At 42.8% G+C, this 19,101-nt stretch overlaps 1 protein-coding gene across 1 annotated transcript in view; it reads right to left on the reverse strand.

Annotated features, from left to right (window-relative positions):
• EMCN (endomucin) overlaps positions 1 to 19,101 on the reverse strand; it is a gene marked incomplete at its 3' end in the record, with an annotated part of 222,723 nt that overhangs the window by 187,969 nt on the left and 15,653 nt on the right. The window lies entirely within an intron of this gene.

Below are 19,101 nucleotides of genomic sequence, written 5' to 3' on the forward strand. Positions count from 1 at the left end.
GCACAGGTGATGGTAAGGTCATGGCACAGGTGGTGGAATAGGCATGGCGCAGGTGGTGGAATAGGCATGGCGCAGATGGTACAGGCATGGCACAGGTGATGGTAAGGTCATGGCACAGGTGGTGGAATAGGCATGGCACAGATGGTACAGGCATGGGGCAGGTGATGGAATAGGCATGGCACAGGTGATGGTAAGGCCATGGCACAGGTGGTGGAATAGGCATGGCGCAGGTGGTGGAATAGGCATGGCACAGATGGTACAGGCATGGCACAGGTGATGGTAAGGTCATGGCACAGGTGGTGGAATAGGCATGGCACAGATGGTACAGGCATGGCGCAGGTGATTGAATAGGCATGGCACAGGTGATGGAATAGGCATGGCACAGGTGATGGAATAGGCATGCCGCAGATGGTACAGGCATGGCGCAGGTGATGGAATAGGCATGGCACAGATGGTACAGGCATGGCACAGGTGATGGTAAGGTCATGGCACAGGTGGTGGAATAGGCATGGCACAGATGGTACAGGCATGGCGCAGGTGGTGGAATAGGCATGGCACAGGCATGGCACAGGTGATGTAATAGGCATGGCACAGATGGTACAGGCATGGCGCAGGTGGTGGAATAGGCATGGCACAGGCATGGCGCAGGTGGTGGAATAGGCATGGCACAGATGGTACAGGCATGGCACAGGTGGTGGAATAGGCATGGCACAGGCTTGGCACAGGTGATGGAATAGGCATGGCACAGATGGTACAGGCATGGCGCAGGTGGTGGAATCGGCATGGCACAGGCATGGCGCAGGTGGTGGAATAGGCATGGCACAGGCATGGCGCTGGTGGTGGAATGGGCATGGCACAGGCATGGCGCAGGTGGTGGAATAGGCATGGCACAGATGGTACAGGCATGGCACAGGTGGTGAAATAGGCATGGCACAGATGGTACAGGCATGGCACAGGTGATGGTAAGGTCATGGCACAGGTGGTGGTAAGGTCATGGCACAGGTGGTGGAATAGGCATGGCACAGATGGTACAGGCATGGCGCAGGTGGTGGAATAGGCATGGCACAGGCGGTGGAATAGGCATGGCACAGGCATGGCGCAGGTGGTGGAATAGGCATGGCACAGGCATGGAGCAGGTGGTGGAATAGGCATGGCACAGATGGTACAGGCATGGCACAGGTGATGGTAAGGTCATGGCACAGGTGATGGTAAGGTCATGGCACAGGTGGTGGAATAGGCATGGCACAGATGGTACAGGCATGGCGCAGGTGGTGGAATAGGCATGGCACAGGCATGGCGCAGGTGGTGGAATAGGCATGGCACAGGCATGGCGCTGGTGGTGGAATGGGCATGGCACAGGCATGGCGCAGGTGGTGGAATAGGCATGGCACAGATGGTACAGGCATGGCACAGGTGGTGGAATAGGCATGGCACAGATGGTACAGGCATGGCACAGGTGATGGTAAGGTCATGGCACAGGTGGTGGTAAGGTCATGGCACAGGTGGTGGTAAGGTCATGGCACAGGTGGTGGAATAGGCATGGCACAGATGGTACAGGCATGGCGCAGGTGGTGGAATAGGCATGGCACAGGTGGTGGAATAGGCATGGCACAGGCATGGCGCCGGTGGTGAAATGGGCATGGCACAGGCATGGCGCAGGTGGTGGAATAGGCATGGCACAGATGGTACAGGCATGGCACAGGTGGTGGAATAGGCATGGCACAGATGGTACAGGCATGGCACAGGTGATGGTAAGGTCATGGCACAGGTGGTGGTAAGGTCATGGCACAGGTGGTGGTAAGGTCATGGCACAGGTGGTGGAATAGGCATGGCACAGATGGTACAGGCATGGCGCAGGTGGTGGAATAGGCATGGCACAGGCATGGCGCAGGTGGTGGAATAGGCATGGCACAGGCATGGCGCTGGTGGTGGAATGGGCATGGCACAGGCATGGCGCAGGTGGTGGAATAGGCATGGCACAGATGGTACAGGCATGGCACAGGTGGTGGAATAGGCATGGCACAGATGGTACAGGCATGGCACAGGTGATGGTAAGGTCATGGCACAGGTGGTGGTAAGGTCATGGCACAGGTGGTGGTAAGGTCATGGCACAGGTGGTGGAATAGGCATGGCACAGATGGTACAGGCATGGCGCAGGTGGTGGAATAGGCATGGCACAGGCATGGCGCAGGTGGTGGAATAGGCATGGCACAGGCATGGCGCTGGTGGTGGAATGGGCATGGCACAGGCATGGCGCAGGTGGTGGAATAGGCATGGCACAGATGGTACAGGCATGGCACAGGTGGTGGAATAGGCATGGCACAGATGGTACAGGCATGGCACAGGTGATGGTAAGGTCATGGCACAGGTGGTGGTAAGGTCATGGCACAGGTGGTGGTAAGGTCATGGCACAGGTGGTGGAATAGGCATGGCACAGATGGTACAGGCATGGCGCAGGTGGTGGAATAGGCATGGCACAGGCATGGCGCAGGTGGTGGAATAGGCATGGCACAGGCATGGCGCTGGTAAGGGAATGGGCATGGCACAGGCATGGCGCAGGTGGTGGAATAGGCATGGCACAGATGGTACAGGCATGGCACAGGTGATGGTAAGGTCATGGCACAGGTGGTGGTAAGGTCATGGCACAGGTGGTGGAATAGGCATGGCACAGATGGCACAGGCATGGCGCAGGTGGTGGAATAGGCACTTACCTGGCGACGGCTCGGCTCCCGGCGGCGGCTTCTCCCCTCCTCGCGACTCTGATGTCCGTCCTCTTCTGCTCGGCTCCTGGCGGCGGCTTCTCCCCTCCTCGCGACTCCTCTTCTTCGCGGGCTGCGGCGGGAAAGTGACCGGGCGGTGACGGTGAGTGACTGATGCACGCACCGGCACCGCCCCCAACGAAGTCACCATGGATGTCCTGAATCATGATTGGTCCAGGCTGGAGTCTGGACCAATCATGATCCAAGACATCACAAAAGGGGGTGGTGTAGCGCATTTTTCTGCGCTACAGTTACGCCCCAGAAGGCCGCCAATTGGCGCCTCTGCTGGTGGAAAACCCCACCCCCCATCTGCACCAATGCGGCGGACGCCGAAAGAGGGGTGGTGGAGCGCAGAGCTCTGCGCTACAGTTACGCCCCAGAAGGCCGTCTATCGGCGCCTCTGCGGGTGGAAAACCCCACCCCCATAGGCACCAATGAGACGGGCGCCCCTTGTGGGCAAAAATTTTTTTTTTTTTTTTTTAATCTTTTTTTTTTCTTTTTCTTTTTTTGGGGGGGGGGGGGGCGGCGCCCCTGCGCCCCCTATGGGCCGGCCGCCACTGGTTTGGGGTCGTTATCATGTTGGAATACTGCCCTGCCGCCCAGTCTCTGAAGGGAAGGGATCATGCTCTGTTTCAGTATGTCACAGTACATATTGGCATTCATGGTTCCCTCAATGAGCTGTAGCTCCCCAGTGCCGGCAGCACTCATGCAGCCCCAGACCATGATACTCCCACCACCATGCTTGACTGTAGGCAAGACCCACTTGTCTTTGAACTCCTTATCTGGTTGCCGCCACACACGCTTGACACCATCTTAAACAGATAAGTTTATCTTGGTTTTATCAGACTACAGGACATGGTTCCAGTAAATCGTGTCCTTAGTCTGCTTGTCTTCAGCAAACTGTGGGCTTTCTTGTGCATCATCTTTGGGACGACAGCCATGCAGACCAATTTGATGCAATGTGCGGCGTATGGTCTGAGCAGTGCCAGGCTAACCCCCCACCCCTTCAACCTCTTAACCTCCCTGGCGGTATGATTCTGTCAGGAATTCTGTTCCAAAAGCGGTACAATTCTTTTCATGGAAATTTGGCGTTATGTATTATAGGCCTACAATTCTTAGTAATTACTGACTTAAACCTGACCAAAACAAGACTCTAGTAGACATCCCAGATGTGGTAAATTTGAAACACAAACAAGTGAATTATAATCGAATCAATAATATTATTTTATTATTTAATATATAATATATATAATAAAATTATATTATTGATTAGATTATAATTCATGTGTTATATATTATATATATATGTGTGTATATAGATATATATATATATGTGTGTGTGTGTATATATATATATATATATATATATATATATATATATATATATAACGCATGAATTATAATCGAATCAATAATATAATTTTATATATATATATATATATATATATATATATATATATGTGTGTGTGTATATAGGTATATATATATATATATATATACATATGCATATATATATATATATATATATATATATATATATATATATATATATATATATATATATATATATATATATATATATATATATGCATATATATATATATGCATATATATGCATATATATATATATGCATATATATATATATATATATATATATATATATATGTATGCATATATATAATATAAAATGTGTTATGTGCAACGTTTTTTTTTTTTTTTTTTTGACTTTCCCTCCCTAGTTCCGCTCCCATGCAGCATTGCTGCTGCAGGGAACGGAACTAGGAAGTCCTCCTACCGACAGACGAGCGGCGGAGATCTCACTGGCGGTCACAGCAATGAGAGCTCATCGCTGGATCGCCAGGATAAGGTAAGAGAAGCTCCGCTGCGCTGTCTGCACGCTCTGCCCATTGACCCCGAGCGTGACTCGGGGATACCGCTAATAGCAGAAAATTCCTACCCCGAGTCACGCTCGGGGATACCGCTAAGGCGGTTAAGCAATGCTGGCATACGTCTATTTCCCAAAGACCACCTCTGGATATGACGCTGAGCACGTGCACTCAACTTTATTGGTCGACCATGGCAAGGCCTGTTCTGAGTGGAACCTATTCTGTTAAACCGCTGTATGGTCTTGGCCACCATGCTGCAGCTCAGTTTCAGGGTCTTGGCAATCTTCTTATAGCCCAGGCCATCTTTATGTAGAGCAACAATTCTTTTTTTCAGATCCTCAGAGAGTTCTTTGCCATGAGGTGCCATGTTGAACTTCCAGTGACCAGTATGAGAGAGTGAGAGTGATAACAACAAATTTACCACACCTGCTCCCCCATTCACACCTGAGACCTTGTAACACTAACGAGTCACATGACACTGGGTAGGGAAAATGGCTAATTGGGCCCAATGTGGACATTTTCACTTAGGGGTGTACTCACTTTTGTTGCCAGCAGTTTAGACATTAATGGTTGTGTGTTGAGTTATTTTGAGGGGACAGCAAATTCACACTTTTATACAAGCTGTGCACTCACTACTTTACATTGTAGCAAAGTGTCATTTCTTCAGTGTTGTCACATGAAAAGGTATAATAAAATATTTACAAAAATGTGAGGGGTGTACTAACTTTTGTGAGATACTGTATATATAGTATATCAATTATGTTTAGCTGTTTGCCTTGAAAGTCATTTCCCAAATGTATACTATTTTTGTGGCATGCAATAACATTTCATTTATTTATACATGTAGACTTCAAATTTGAACCCAAACATTAATACTTTCATTTAATTAAAAGATGTATACAGCTTTAATACATAAATAATCAATAGTAGTATTCCTACAATTAATGAATACTGAGTATCTAATTAGTAACACATTAGTACAAAAACCCTGCAGTAGAATGAAAAGAGGGCACAGGAATTGGAGCCCTCGAACATGGGACTGGGGGTGCAACGGAGAAGTTTTGTAAAGAAAATGAAAAAAAAAAAAAGATTTTTGGTTAAATAAAGATTTAATATAAATAAAGTGCTGCGGCCATTTCTATACCAAAAGATTTCTATGTGTGTGTGTTTCTTTTCTTTAATTAATTATTTATATATTTAATGTACAAATGCATCCTCCTGTCCCATGAGCATGTTACAGTTTTCACCTTCCTTGTACTGGCAGCACAGCACCCTTGTAATGTTAAAGTCATGAGTTTGAGTCCTGTCTAATCTGCATGAATAACACATTTCTCACCATTGTGTAGAAAGTTATCTCTGTGGAATGATCACTGTGGGAATAGGGAGGGATCTGACCTATGTGCAGGAGGCAGATGTGACACTGTAGTAATGATGGAAGGAATGTGGCTTCTGGCTGATAGACACTATGTTGAAAATGTGTCTTGGAGTTGGGATCTGATGTCGCCAAAGGAAAAGAAACTCAGCTAGATGTATTTTATTGTGGAAATTATGTACTGTATATAAAGTCAAGGCAATGCTCTTTTCAAATTTTTCAAAAATTTTGAAAAATTGAGTTTGAGATGAAAGTACTCTAAATCCTTAAACTTTATATACTTGCAATCTTGGCACCCCACTATAAGGCTGTCCATGTACCCTATTAAATCCAGAGCAATTACCCTTTCTATTGAACTTGACAACTAAAGACTAGTGTGCAATGACATCAGAGAGGTGTCTGCATGCATTCACCAGGTATTTTTATGTGTTGGGTTGTCAACAAATTCACATTGACCTGTATGGAGGAATTAAAGCAAAGCACAAAAGTGACTTCAAGCAAACTCAAAAGTTGATGACATATCAGGGTAACATTTTTAGATTTGAGTCATTAGAAAGGTTTAGTGCACTAGTCCAGATAGCAAGGATAACTTGCCACAAATTTGTGATAGTGTTGAATTGTAAGTCTGTTAACCTGCTGCCCATTTTCACTGGCAGGTTGTGAGAACTTGCAGAGCACTTGAAGCACAAGTTCTGGTTGAGTATTTTCCGAATTAAGTAACAGTGACCCCTGTGGTGGGATGACTATTGCACAACATAACTGAACCAGAACTTGCAGCAGACTTTCAGAATGTTTGCAAAGAAAGTTGATCTGGAGTCATACAATGCAGACTTGTTACAATTTTGCAACAAACTTGTGAAGCCTGGCAAGCCTAGCATTAGCTTAGTAAGGGCTCTTTCACACGGGCGATCCGATCAGATCCGCCTGTCAGTTTTTTAGGCGGATCTGATCGGATCCTCCATGCAGCTCTATGGGGCAGCGGATGTCAGTGGAGACACCTCCGCTGACACCCGCTGCCATCCGTATCCGATCCTGTCCGTGAAATCTGGATGGATGGAAACCCTATTTTTCCATCCGTTCAGGGATCGGATCGGATGAGAGCGGACAGGCGGTCCGCTCTCATCTGATCCCCCATAGAGAGCAACGGGGGCTGAGACACCTCCCTCTCCGCTCTGCAAGCGGAGACGGAGCTGTCATCCGCCGGCTCAGCGGGGATCGCGGATCGATCCCCGCTGAGCAACACGGATCCGCCTACGGAGGCGGACCGTGTGAAAGAGGCCTAAGTCATTTTCAAAATTACAGCACAACTGTGTGCTAGGTTATTTACCGCACATATTTGCTACAAAAGGAAATACCAGGGATGGTCCATTTCATACAATAGACTGCATTTCAAACTCAATTCCAGCTATTTTTTTATGTTTTTGACAGAGAGGGGACTGGTTAAATCGTCTCCATTGAAGAGATTTGCTCCCATTCCTGTTCTGTTCTGAAAGCATTCAAATCCTCAAAAGGGCAGAGACAGCAAAAAAAAAAAAAATAGTAGTTCTGTTTCCTACTCATTTTGAAAATTTCCTTCCACTGTTATCTGTATCCATGTTTGCAAGGTTGTGCCTTACATCCTGAATTGTTTGACACACATCAGAAAAATTGGCCAAAACAGGGTCTAGACAGAAATAAGAAGCTGGCAGAGGTTATAAGTCTTCTAAACAAAAAATGGAAAAATGTTTTAGACTGGGATCTGCCTTTATTGTGATCTTAAAGCAAATCTTCCCCCTATTTTCCTAAAAATAACATCAGCATACAACACTGTACTCCGATATAAAATTATCTTACGGTTAATAAATTTACACATTTTTTTGGCTTTGGCTGAGTTCAAGGCACAGTTCATAGGGGGTAAAGGGAGATGGATTCATCTGCTCTTAAGTAAAAGGGCCACTATTAGAAGAAAAAGGAGGAGTAGAAAATAAGGTATACAGAGAATAAAAAGCTTCAATTATCTATAAGTATCTATTTGTAGATGTCCATTACTAAACATTTGTAAAGGTACCTTTGTTGTAATTTTTAAAATTGTGACTCAGGTTGTCATATCGGAAAAAGTAAGCCAGTTACCCACTTTACCACCAGAGGATTTTCCTGCTTTACGTCCAGGCCACTTTTTGCAACTTGGCACTGTGCGCCTTTAACTGACAATCCTAAAACGAGAATTAAGATCTCGGGCTGTAACTCATCTTTTTTCCCTTTGGGTAGGGGCACAAGACAGGGATGTCCATTATCACCACTTCTGTTTGCCCTTGCCATAGAACCACTCTCGATTGCGATTAAAAGACACGCTGGAATTTCGGGATATAGAAAAAACGCAGAGACATTCAAACTAAACTTATATGCTGATGACGCTCTCATGTACATACCAGACCCTTTCATCTCATTACCCAATCTATTGAATACTTTAGAAAATTTTGCAGGGGTTTCAGGTCTCAGTATTAATTTATCTAAATCGGTAGCCTTACCAATTAACTTCTCAGAGTCTGACACCCTACATCTGAAGACCCTTTTCCCCTTTGTCTGGGCCTCTGAGAAGATTTCATATCTTGGAATTCAACTTAATAAAAACTACAACTCTATTTTTAAATCAAACTATCCCCCGTTGCTTGACAAGATACGAGGAATGCTCCAAATGTGGTCCTCTTATCAACTATCTTTTTTAGGTAAGATCACAGCGATCAAAATGACCATTCTTCCGAAATTTATATACCTGTTCCGTGCGCTTCCCATTTACCTTACCAAAGCATACATCACCAAATTACAATCTATAATCAATAAATTTGTTTGGGGCAACAAAAAACCCAGATATGCAGCAAGCATACTATATCATCACCAACGTACTGGAGGTCTGGGCCTTCCTAATATATGGTTTTACTATATCAGCAGTAGACTGGCCCAATTAGCTCGTTGGCATGATCGTTCCTCAGATCTGCCTTGGATCAACTTCGAGAAAAACTCGATCGCCCCATATCACTTAGCAGGGCTACTATGGGACCACACAGTCCCTATACGCAAAATTTCCTCCCGTAATAAAATAATTTCTGATGCTCTCAGGATGTGGAGACTTGTCACCAAAAAATGGCCCTTCGCATCTCTTCCCCCTCTCGGTGCCTCCTTCTTAGGAGACCCCAGATTTCCTGAAGCATTTATTACCCCCGAGAGATTCGCGTGGTGGTCCGAAAATAATTTGACTTCATTACTAGACCTATATGATGGTGGGACTTTCCTCTCTTTTGAAGTATTACTACACACCAAAAAGATCCCACAATCAGAAAAGCCCAACTATGACCTTATTAAAAACTTCTTTAAATCACATTACCCTGAGCCTTCAGGATCTCCTCTCAGCACATATGAACGTATTTGTCTTAAAGATCTCTCAAGTACGGGACATATATCTACAATATATTCCTTACTTAACAACTGGGATCCGGATACAAAACTTAGTTACATGGTTAAATGGGAGTCAGAACTACAAACTGCTATATCGATAGCAGACTGGCGAGACATGTGGATAAATATGTGTAAGACAACCAAATCCCTAGGTGTGAGGGAAACGGCTATTAAAATATTCACAAGATGGTATTATACCCCCAAAAAATTGAATAAATTCTACCCTGAGATCTCCCCAAATTGTTTCAGAGGGTGTGATGAAGTGGGCTCTATATTGCATATTTTCTGGGAATGTCCCAAAGTTAAAGATGTCTGGCAGGAAGTATTCAATCTAATAGAGAGAGTTACAAGATGTAAATTCCCACTCTTGCACCTGCAATGTCTACTTTTCAAAAATATTCCAGAAATCACCACAGATCTCACACGCCTAACACACACCATCTGCATTGCTATGTTATGGGTTATCTCCAAACACTGGAAAGAAGCTTTTATACCCTTTGATCAGATCATCAGTAGAATAGAAGATATAAGACTAATGGAACAATACCATCATACCATCACAGACACTAAGACCAAATTTGACCAAAAATGGACTCCTTGGTACACATACAAATGTTCCTTAACCTCATGAATATTGCATTAACTTAACCAACCAACGTATGTTGTCTCTACAATTACATAATATCTCGGTTTTCCATCACACCATATTCATGGTTTTAAGCTAGTTGGGCGCCTCTTACTGAGGCGAAAGAGGTAACCTTCTTATTGATTATATCTCACGTATTCTGTTAACTTGCTCACTCAAACTCTTAGATATTTCATTATTCATACAATGTTATATTTCTATCAAGGACGGATATACATCCTCTATTTTGTTTAATTTTTGTTTTTTTTTATCGCTTGTATGCTTTTTCACATACTTATTACTTGAAATGCTTTATTGATGAAACACCTTTATGTAAATTTTACATTTACTATTCTATTTGTACTTGAATATATTTTTCAATAAAAATTTATAATCAAAAAAAAAAAAAAAAGTAAAAGGGCCACTATTAGAAGAAAAAGGAGGAGTAGAAAATAAGGTATACAGAGAATAAAAACCTTCAATTATCTATAAGTATCTATTTGTAGATGTCCATTACTAAACATTTGTAAAGGTACCTTTGTTGTAATTTTTAAAATTGTGACTCAGGTTGTCATATCGGAAAAAGTAAGCCAGTTACCCACTTTACCACCAGAGGATTTTCCTGCTTTACGTCCAGGCCACTTTTTGCAACTTGGCACTGTGCGCCTTTAACTGACAATTGCGCGGTCATGCAACGCTGTACCCAAACGAAATTTACGTCCTTTTTTTCCCACAAACAGAGCTTTCTTTTGGTGGTATTTGATCACCTCTGCGCTTTTCATTTTTTGCGATATTAATAAAAAAATAGCGAAAATTTTGCGAAAAAATTTAAATTTTCTACTTTGACAGTTAAAAAATATCCAATACATTCAATTTTTGTCATATAATTAGGCCAAAATGTATTTAGCTACAGGTCTTTGACAAAAAAATCCTCAATGAGCGTATTTTTAACCGCTTTAAGACCGGAAGATTTTACCCCATTCCTGACCAGGCCATATTTTGCGATTCGGCACTGCATTACTTTAACAGACAATTGCGGGGTCGTGCGATGCTGTACCCCAAATTTTTTTCCCCACAGACAGAGCATTCTTTTGGTGCTATTTGATCACCTGTGCCATTTTTACTTTTTGCGCTATAAACAAAAAAAGAGCGACAATTTTGAAAAAATAACAATATTTTTCACATTGTTTTATATGAAATTCCCCCAAAAAAATGTAAAAATCTAATTTTTTTAACATTTTAGGTCAATTTGTTTTCTGCTACATATTTTTGGTTAAAAAAAAATCGCAATAAGCGTATTTTGATTGGTTTGCGCAAAAGTTATCACAGCTACTAACTACGGGAAAGATGTATGTCATTTTTATTGTTCTGCGATTTTTTTGGTGGGACTGCGACATTGCGGCGGACATATCGGACCCGTAACTGACATTTTTGACACTTTTGGGGGTACCACTGACATTACTAGAGTAATCAGTGCTATAAATATGCACTGTTACTGTAATAATGACACTGGCAGGGAAGGGGTTAACTTTATTGGTGATCAAGGGGTTAAATGTATGCCTGGTGCTTACTGACGTGTGTGGGGGGAGGGGATTGTGTGACACAGGCACAGATCGCAGGTTCAGCTATGCTGAATCCTGTAATCTGTCCCTGTCTGTCACATAGGAGATCCGCCCACTTTGTTTTACAAGCGGGCGGATTTCCTCACTCGATCTCCGACGATCGGGGAAGAGCGGCAGTGATCACCGCCTCTCCTCCCCTGACCCAACTCCTTCTGTGTCTGAATACAGCGGGAGCGAGCCTCCGGCCGCCGAGAAGGGGAGAAGTCCAGCGACGTAGGTTTACGTCGCTGGACGATAACGAGCCACTTTGCCGCAGTACCAGCTCAGTGAGCGGTCGGCAAGTGGTTACAGGAGCATGGAGAATTACGTTTTTGGCAAAACCTAACCAGAGCAGTGGTATGTTGCAATCTGTGGATTTGATATAGTTCAGAAAAAGCGCATGCCATTTGCTAGCAAGGATGGTGGCACGGGAGTCATTTTTCAAACAAAGCATTTTCCAATAAAAATAATTTGTATGATGGGGCATAAATGTTGCCAATAATGGTTTGCAGCTGCTGAAGTTGTTTTGTAGCTTATGTACTGCCCCTTAGTGAATATTTACTGCCCTTGAACAGTCTATGCAAAGAATGACATTAATCAGAAAGTGAGCTGCTAATGCCATTAAGAAAGTACTGTAACTGTGCTAATACCAGACAATCTACTCAAGTTAACCTAATTTCAGATCTCCGTGGCTCACTGTACCCTTGCTACAACTAGATTATCATTTGTGGCTTCCGGTGGGTCTGCTATCTCTAAAGCAGAACTTTACCCATACTAACTTGATAAAAAAAATACTGTTCTTTAGCACGGAACATACTGTACATTCCACACTAATAATTATGCTACCAAAATTAGTGTGTGCAGTAAATTGCCTCCAGGATTGCTCCTGTTTCTTCTTGCTGGAGGCTGCCATTTTGCTGAAGCCCAATGCCCTGAGCAGCAGTTTAGGCTGTCGGCAGATCATCCTCTACATCCTCTGAAAAATAGAGAGCAACTGAGCATGTGCTGAGCACTGTGAGACAGTGTAAAACTGGATTTTAAACAGTATAGACATTTATTTTTAATGTTTTACATAGCTATGCCTGTAAAAGAGGTTAGCCTGATATGATCTAGCAAGCCCAATTTTCTGACTAAAGTTCCACTTTAAGTGATTGTAAACCTCTGACATGAAAAATAACAAAGCATATTCTTCTATAGTGTATACTTGCCTTAAACCAAAGCACCGGGTGTGATTTCTGTCTGCAGTCTTGTTCTTCTGCTATCTGCAGAGTCATTTCTGACAGGTAGTGCTGACTCCAAGGGATCCAGTGGTAAGGGGGAGGGGGGCTCCAGGACACAGCCTGTGATTGACAGCCTCAGTTGTGCACGTTTCTCTATGTGATTGCATAAAGGAGGTGTGTCCATTCCCTCCATTTAGGTCTAAGATTACACTCAGTTGTCCTCTCTGAGCTGTGTAGTGTGTGAAGTCTGATCCCCACCCTTTGACCCTGGCAGCTGAGAAAGGCTGTGCAAAGTCTGGACTTTAAGGCTAGGTTCACATGTATGCAAATTGGATACTTTTTGAAGTATCCAATTCACATGACATGTGAAAGAACATTGCTTTCTATTGTGCCGGTTCCCATATGTCCGGTACATCCAGAGCGCGTATTCAGTGCAAATTAAAAAATGATTCCTGTCAGTTTTCTGAGCAGTGCAGTCCTGCTCAGATGAGAAATTAGGCCCATTGACTTTTATGGGAACGCTTCTGAATCGCACATGTCATTCAGTTGTAAACAGGATAAAATCCTGACCTGATCTTGATGTATACCTGATACTGATCAAAAAGGAACCTGAAACATTGAACAACAACTTTGTCAATTAGCTGTGAAAACGGAGCTTCAATTCACTTCACGTGTCAGTGGACGTACAGAAGAGAGGGCTGCAGGTAAACAGGTACAACTTATTTAGGAGGCTATATTTAATCTCTATGTATCACAAGGGGCTGGTCACTTCACTGGGTATATGCCAGGGTTTACCATCACTTTAACCACTTTACCACCGGAGGATTTTGCTGTCTTACGTCCAGGCCACTTTTTGCGATTCGGCGCTATGTGACTTTAACTGACAATTGCGCAGTCGTGCGATGCCGAAACCAAACAAAATTTATGTCCTTTTTTTTCCCACAAACATAGCTTTCTTTTGGTGGTATTTGATCCCCTGTGCGATTTTTATTTTTTGTGCTATAAACAAAAAAAGAGCGACAATTTTGAAAAAAATAACAATATTTTTAACATTTTTTCTATATGAAATTCCCCCCCCAAAAAATGTAAAAATCTAATTTTTTAAAAATGTTTGGCCAATTTGTTTTCTGCTACCTATGTTTGGTAAAAAAAATAACAATACGCGTATTTTGATTGGTTTGCGCAAAAGTTATTGCGTTTAATAACTAAGGGAAAGATTTCTGTCATTTTTGGTGGGTTTTTTTTAACGAGTAATGGCGGCAATCTGCGATTTTTTTTGCAGGACTGCGACATTGCGGCAGACAGATCGGACCCTTGACTGATATTTTTGACACTTTTGGGGGTACCAGTGACATTTCTACAGTAATCAGTGCTATAAATATGCACTGTTACTGTAAAAATGACACTGGCAGGGAAGGGGTTAATTTTATTGGAGAGGGAGGGGTTAATGTATGCCTGGTGCTTACTAACGTGTGTGGGGGGAGGTGACTGAGTGACACAGGGACAGATCGCATGTTCAGCTATGCTGAACCCTGCAATCTGTCACTGTTTGTCACTTAGGAGATCCACCCGCTCTGTTTACACAAGCGGGCGGATCTCCAAACTCGATTCCCCGACGATCCTCCCCTGGGCTGACTCCCGCTGTGACTGAAAACAGCGGGAGCGCCGCCTACAAGGGGAGGAGTCCAGCAACGTAGGTCTACGTCGCTGGACAGAATCGAGCCACTTTGCCACAGTACGGTCAACGTGACCGGTCGGCAAGTGGTTAAAGTGGTTGTAATCCTCATACATGAAATATGAGCAAAGCATATCCCTTTATAGTTTGTACTTATCTCGGCCCAGAGCATTACATGTAATTTCTCCCTGCTATCTTATTCCTCTGCTGTCAGCATGAGTCACTTCTGACCAGCTTTCCTGACACCAAGAGAAAAAAGGTGACAGAGGAGGGAGCTCCAGCACACAATCTGAAACTGACAGCCTAAACTTTCTTCACTGAGATCTGCAGAGTGTAACCTTAGATCCCCCCCCCCCCCTTGATTTGTGAAAGCTCAGAAATGCTCTATACATTTTGCACTTTGAACAGATGTAGAGGAGAGAGGGCTGCAGATACAGAGGTACAACATACATAGGCGGGTTTGTTTCATCTCTGTGTATCACCTGAGGCTAGTCACTGGGTATATGTAAGGGTTTACAGAAACTTAAAATCAGATGATTTAGGCACTGTGCAGCCATCTTGTTGTATGAGAGACAGAAAGTAGCCTTTAGTGCTAAAGACGGATATACATCTCTAGTATGTTACATGGGTGGGCAACTGACATTTCAAGAGGATTGCAAGGTAAAGGTGGAATGGGGATTTTGAGCAAGCTGGGGCTTTAGGCACTGCAGCTTTGCTTTGATTAAAAATCTGGGCAGCTAAGAATTGTATGTTCCTTGATTGCATTTCTGGGCATAGTTTCACTGTTGGCTATAACATTGACCTGCATATCACCTTTAAGAAAAACCATTAACTGTCTCCAGTGGGAAAAGCAATTTCAATTAAAGGAAAATTACAAGACGGCAACTCAAATATATTACATTATACCTATAGTAAAAGGAGAATTCAGGCGTAAAATGGTGCTTTAGTCTCCCTCTCAGTTTCAGCCTAAAAAGGGATTGCCTGTTCAAAATAATATTGTAGAAGGTTTGAAAGGTTAGGAAGAAGGAGTGATAGATAATGGTGTTGTATTTCAAATAAAATGCCTACCTTGAAAGAAAAAGAAACAAATATTAAAACGGAGTGACTTCTAGAAAATGGCTGTTGAATTGGAAGGGGTCCATAGTATTAATAGATGTGGGCATCTTAAAGCGGAGTTCTGGCCTCAAATACCTTTTTTAACCTCCCTGGCGGTATGATTCTTTCCGATTTTAGCTGCTGAAAGCGGTACCATTATTTTGCATGTAATTCTTAAGAACGAGCAGCCCAAACCAACTATTTACATATGATTTTTTTTCTACTGTGCGTTCTTCTTTATAACATCTCGGGTATGATAAAGTTTGAAACACAAAATCATAAATTATAATATAATAAATAACTATAAATAAGTTAAAGTATACATATATTATATATATACAGTATATATATATATATATATATATAAATATATATATATATATATATATATGTATACATATATTTTATATATATATATATATATATATACGTATATATATATATATATATATATATATATATATATATATATATATAAAGTACAGTAAAACTGCAGGAAAGGGCACTGAGAGGCAAACTAATGTGAATGTATTTTATTTTGTAATGTATCAGTGTGTTTGGTGTGTTTTACTATTTGCATTTGCCGCCGGTTCCCCCCCCCTGCAAGCGTCACGTCACAGGAGACGCAAGCCGGGGCTCAGAGCATCGGGAGGAAGATCCACCGTCGCACACTGCCGGGATACATCGCTGGATCCCAGGGACAAGGTGAGTACCCTCTCTTACAGGATCCAGCGATCTCCCTAGCGGTACCCCGAGTGCTCAGGGTTACCGCTAATGGCTCTGAAATTTCACCCCGAGCCACACTCGGGAATACCGCTAAGGAAGTTAACTAAAAATACCCCTATAATACTAATCCATCGCCCTTTACAGAACTACTATTCTCATACTTACAGTATTGGATTTTAGTCAAAATCTTACTTTTAAAAACGCTGTCTGAGCGTGGCCATCTTGGATCTGGGCATCTGAAGCAGCAGTGTAATTTGCTGTGTCCTTCCTCCTGATTCCAGGTAGTGTTCTGAGAGTTCTTCCTGATTCCAGCCTCCTGGGAGTGATGACAAACAGCTCCCAGGATGAAATGCAAAGGCGGAAGTACAATTAAAAATGCCCTGAAAATAAGGTAAGGGACCCCCGAAAAAAATTGAAAATGCCCAACTGTTGATCAGCATAGCGAGCACTCCAGGAATCACTAAAGTTGCAAAATAGGCTGGAACTCCGCTTTAATGTTTGGCTTCTGTCTTCCTCTCAGCCCAGAAGTATAGATCTCCTAAAAAACACATGCAATATATACAGCGCCCCCAGAGGCCACATGACAGAATGGGCTCTACAGGCTGTACTAGGTAGGAATTGATGTTGCCAGAGGGAGGATGAAGTAGCTAGAGAGCCCAGAAACTCCAGGCTTAGCGTCTCTTCCTCTCTGCATGACACTGGAAAGGTAACAAGGGGGAGGAGGGAGTGGTAAAATATGCAGTGGCAAAGTTGCTAGCCTGCAAAAAGGTGTTGTATTTCAGTGATAGATAGGCAGGGAAGTTCAGAGTGAGGGGTGCAGGGAGTTCAGTGGTAGGGGTGCTGGGTGACGGGAAGATGTCAGGGAGGGCGCAGAGTGCCAGGGGTACTAGATTCTTCATAGACTCAAATGTAAATGCTGTCTTCTTGTAAGGCTAAACTATGACCTAGCTCTACCCAATATAGTTTTACACTGGCCATCCATGAATTAAAACTCCGCTGGTACAGCAAGTACCAGCTGAATTCCAATCCATGTATGGGCAGGCTGGTTGTACAGGAGTCAATCTACCTTTCGGCTCCTGTAAAACCAGGCTTTTGGGTCTTTCCTGAACAATCAGTGCTGCCAGCTATAGCCGGCAACACTGATTAGTGTGTTCTGACAGCGGAGAGTGATTCCCCCCACCACAAAAATTATAAACTTACCAGGAACTCTGCAAAAGCTAATAACCTATTAGCAGTTCCATTTAGTAGATCATGTGACATAATAGATAAGTTATTAGTGATGGGAGACTTCCTGTTCTGGGAGCTGATTAACAATATCTGCAAAGTTCAGTGAATATTAAAGGAGATCAGCAGAATTGTCACTAAAGCTAGGCACTATAATTTTCAGTCTGGCAACCCACACCACCAACTCAGCCCCACATGACCTACCCACACCACCAACTCAGCCCCACATGACCTACCCCCACCACCAACTCAGCCCCACATGTTGCTGCCAGCTTGGAGGACAGTGTCTCCAGTTATAGCTGACAGGTCCCCATAGAGGCACCACTCACCATGGCACCAACAACCACCTCTTTCACCACCACTATGTAACCACTGTCCCTGCACTCTCCTTCTCTACTCCACCTTGCTCATGCTATAACCACTGCCATCCTTGTCTGCCCATATCACACCAACCCTCCCTTTTATCTTTATGCCTTACCTCCATCCTTTCTCCTGCTTTCACCACTTCTCCCACATACCCTACTTTACTTGCCAATGCACCAACGCTTGGGTCTGCCCTTGATGCCACTGAAATGATGCATGCCTCACCACTCGCAACCAGTGTACCAATGTGCACTTCTGTGCTCTCCACCATTGTGACAAATGGTCACACTCTTGCTACTTTACATAAAAAAAAAAAACTATAGTTACAAGTGTAATATAAACATAAGATTTACTACTTCAGTGAAAGAATATTTAAAAAATAAAAGGGGAATATTTAGTCTGCCTGTGATATAACCAGAATAATTCTCATTCTGCGTGATTTTTATTTATACTAATAAAGAATAGAACTGAAGAAGATTGATGCAAGCATGCAAATTACAGTAAAAGAAAGAGAATCTGTTGTAAGTAACTGCCAATCATATTCTTGTTCCATAATTAAGATGTACTTTATTTTCACTTCACTTACTGTAAATATCGGGGTACTAGGCAGCAGGGGTATATGGATAATAATATAACACATATATTTTCCCTGCGTTTGCTTCAATTATGGGGTGGATGAAAAATGTCCATGAAATAGCGGAATCATGCGTCAGTTAAATAGGGAACTGCTTATAAATAAAATTCACAATTGTTCTTATATACAGCAGGAATTATTTTTCACAAAAATCCTGAACAAATGTTTCAATTAAAAATGATCTGTAGACCAAACGAATTGTCTCTGGAACCGATTTGTAGAACATAATCATAGCAAAGATTTACTAGTAATAGTATTTGGAAAGCTAGTAAAATAGAATTAGGAAGAAAACAATTAAAATATATGAATATTATTGCAAGATCAGGATTCACGCATCATCAGTTGTTAATAGGTTCAATACACCGTTGCTACATCTAATCAAGTAATTTTTCATATTCTTGTAGCTTATTAAGATAAATACCTATTTACTCTATTGACGTCACAGAGTGAAAAAGTCATATCCAAAAATATTTTTTAATATTTGAGTT

This window comes from Pelophylax lessonae (assembly GCF_965119305.1).
Source record: "Pelophylax lessonae genome assembly, chromosome: 1".
Taxonomy (NCBI): Eukaryota; Metazoa; Chordata; class Amphibia; order Anura; family Ranidae; genus Pelophylax; species Pelophylax lessonae.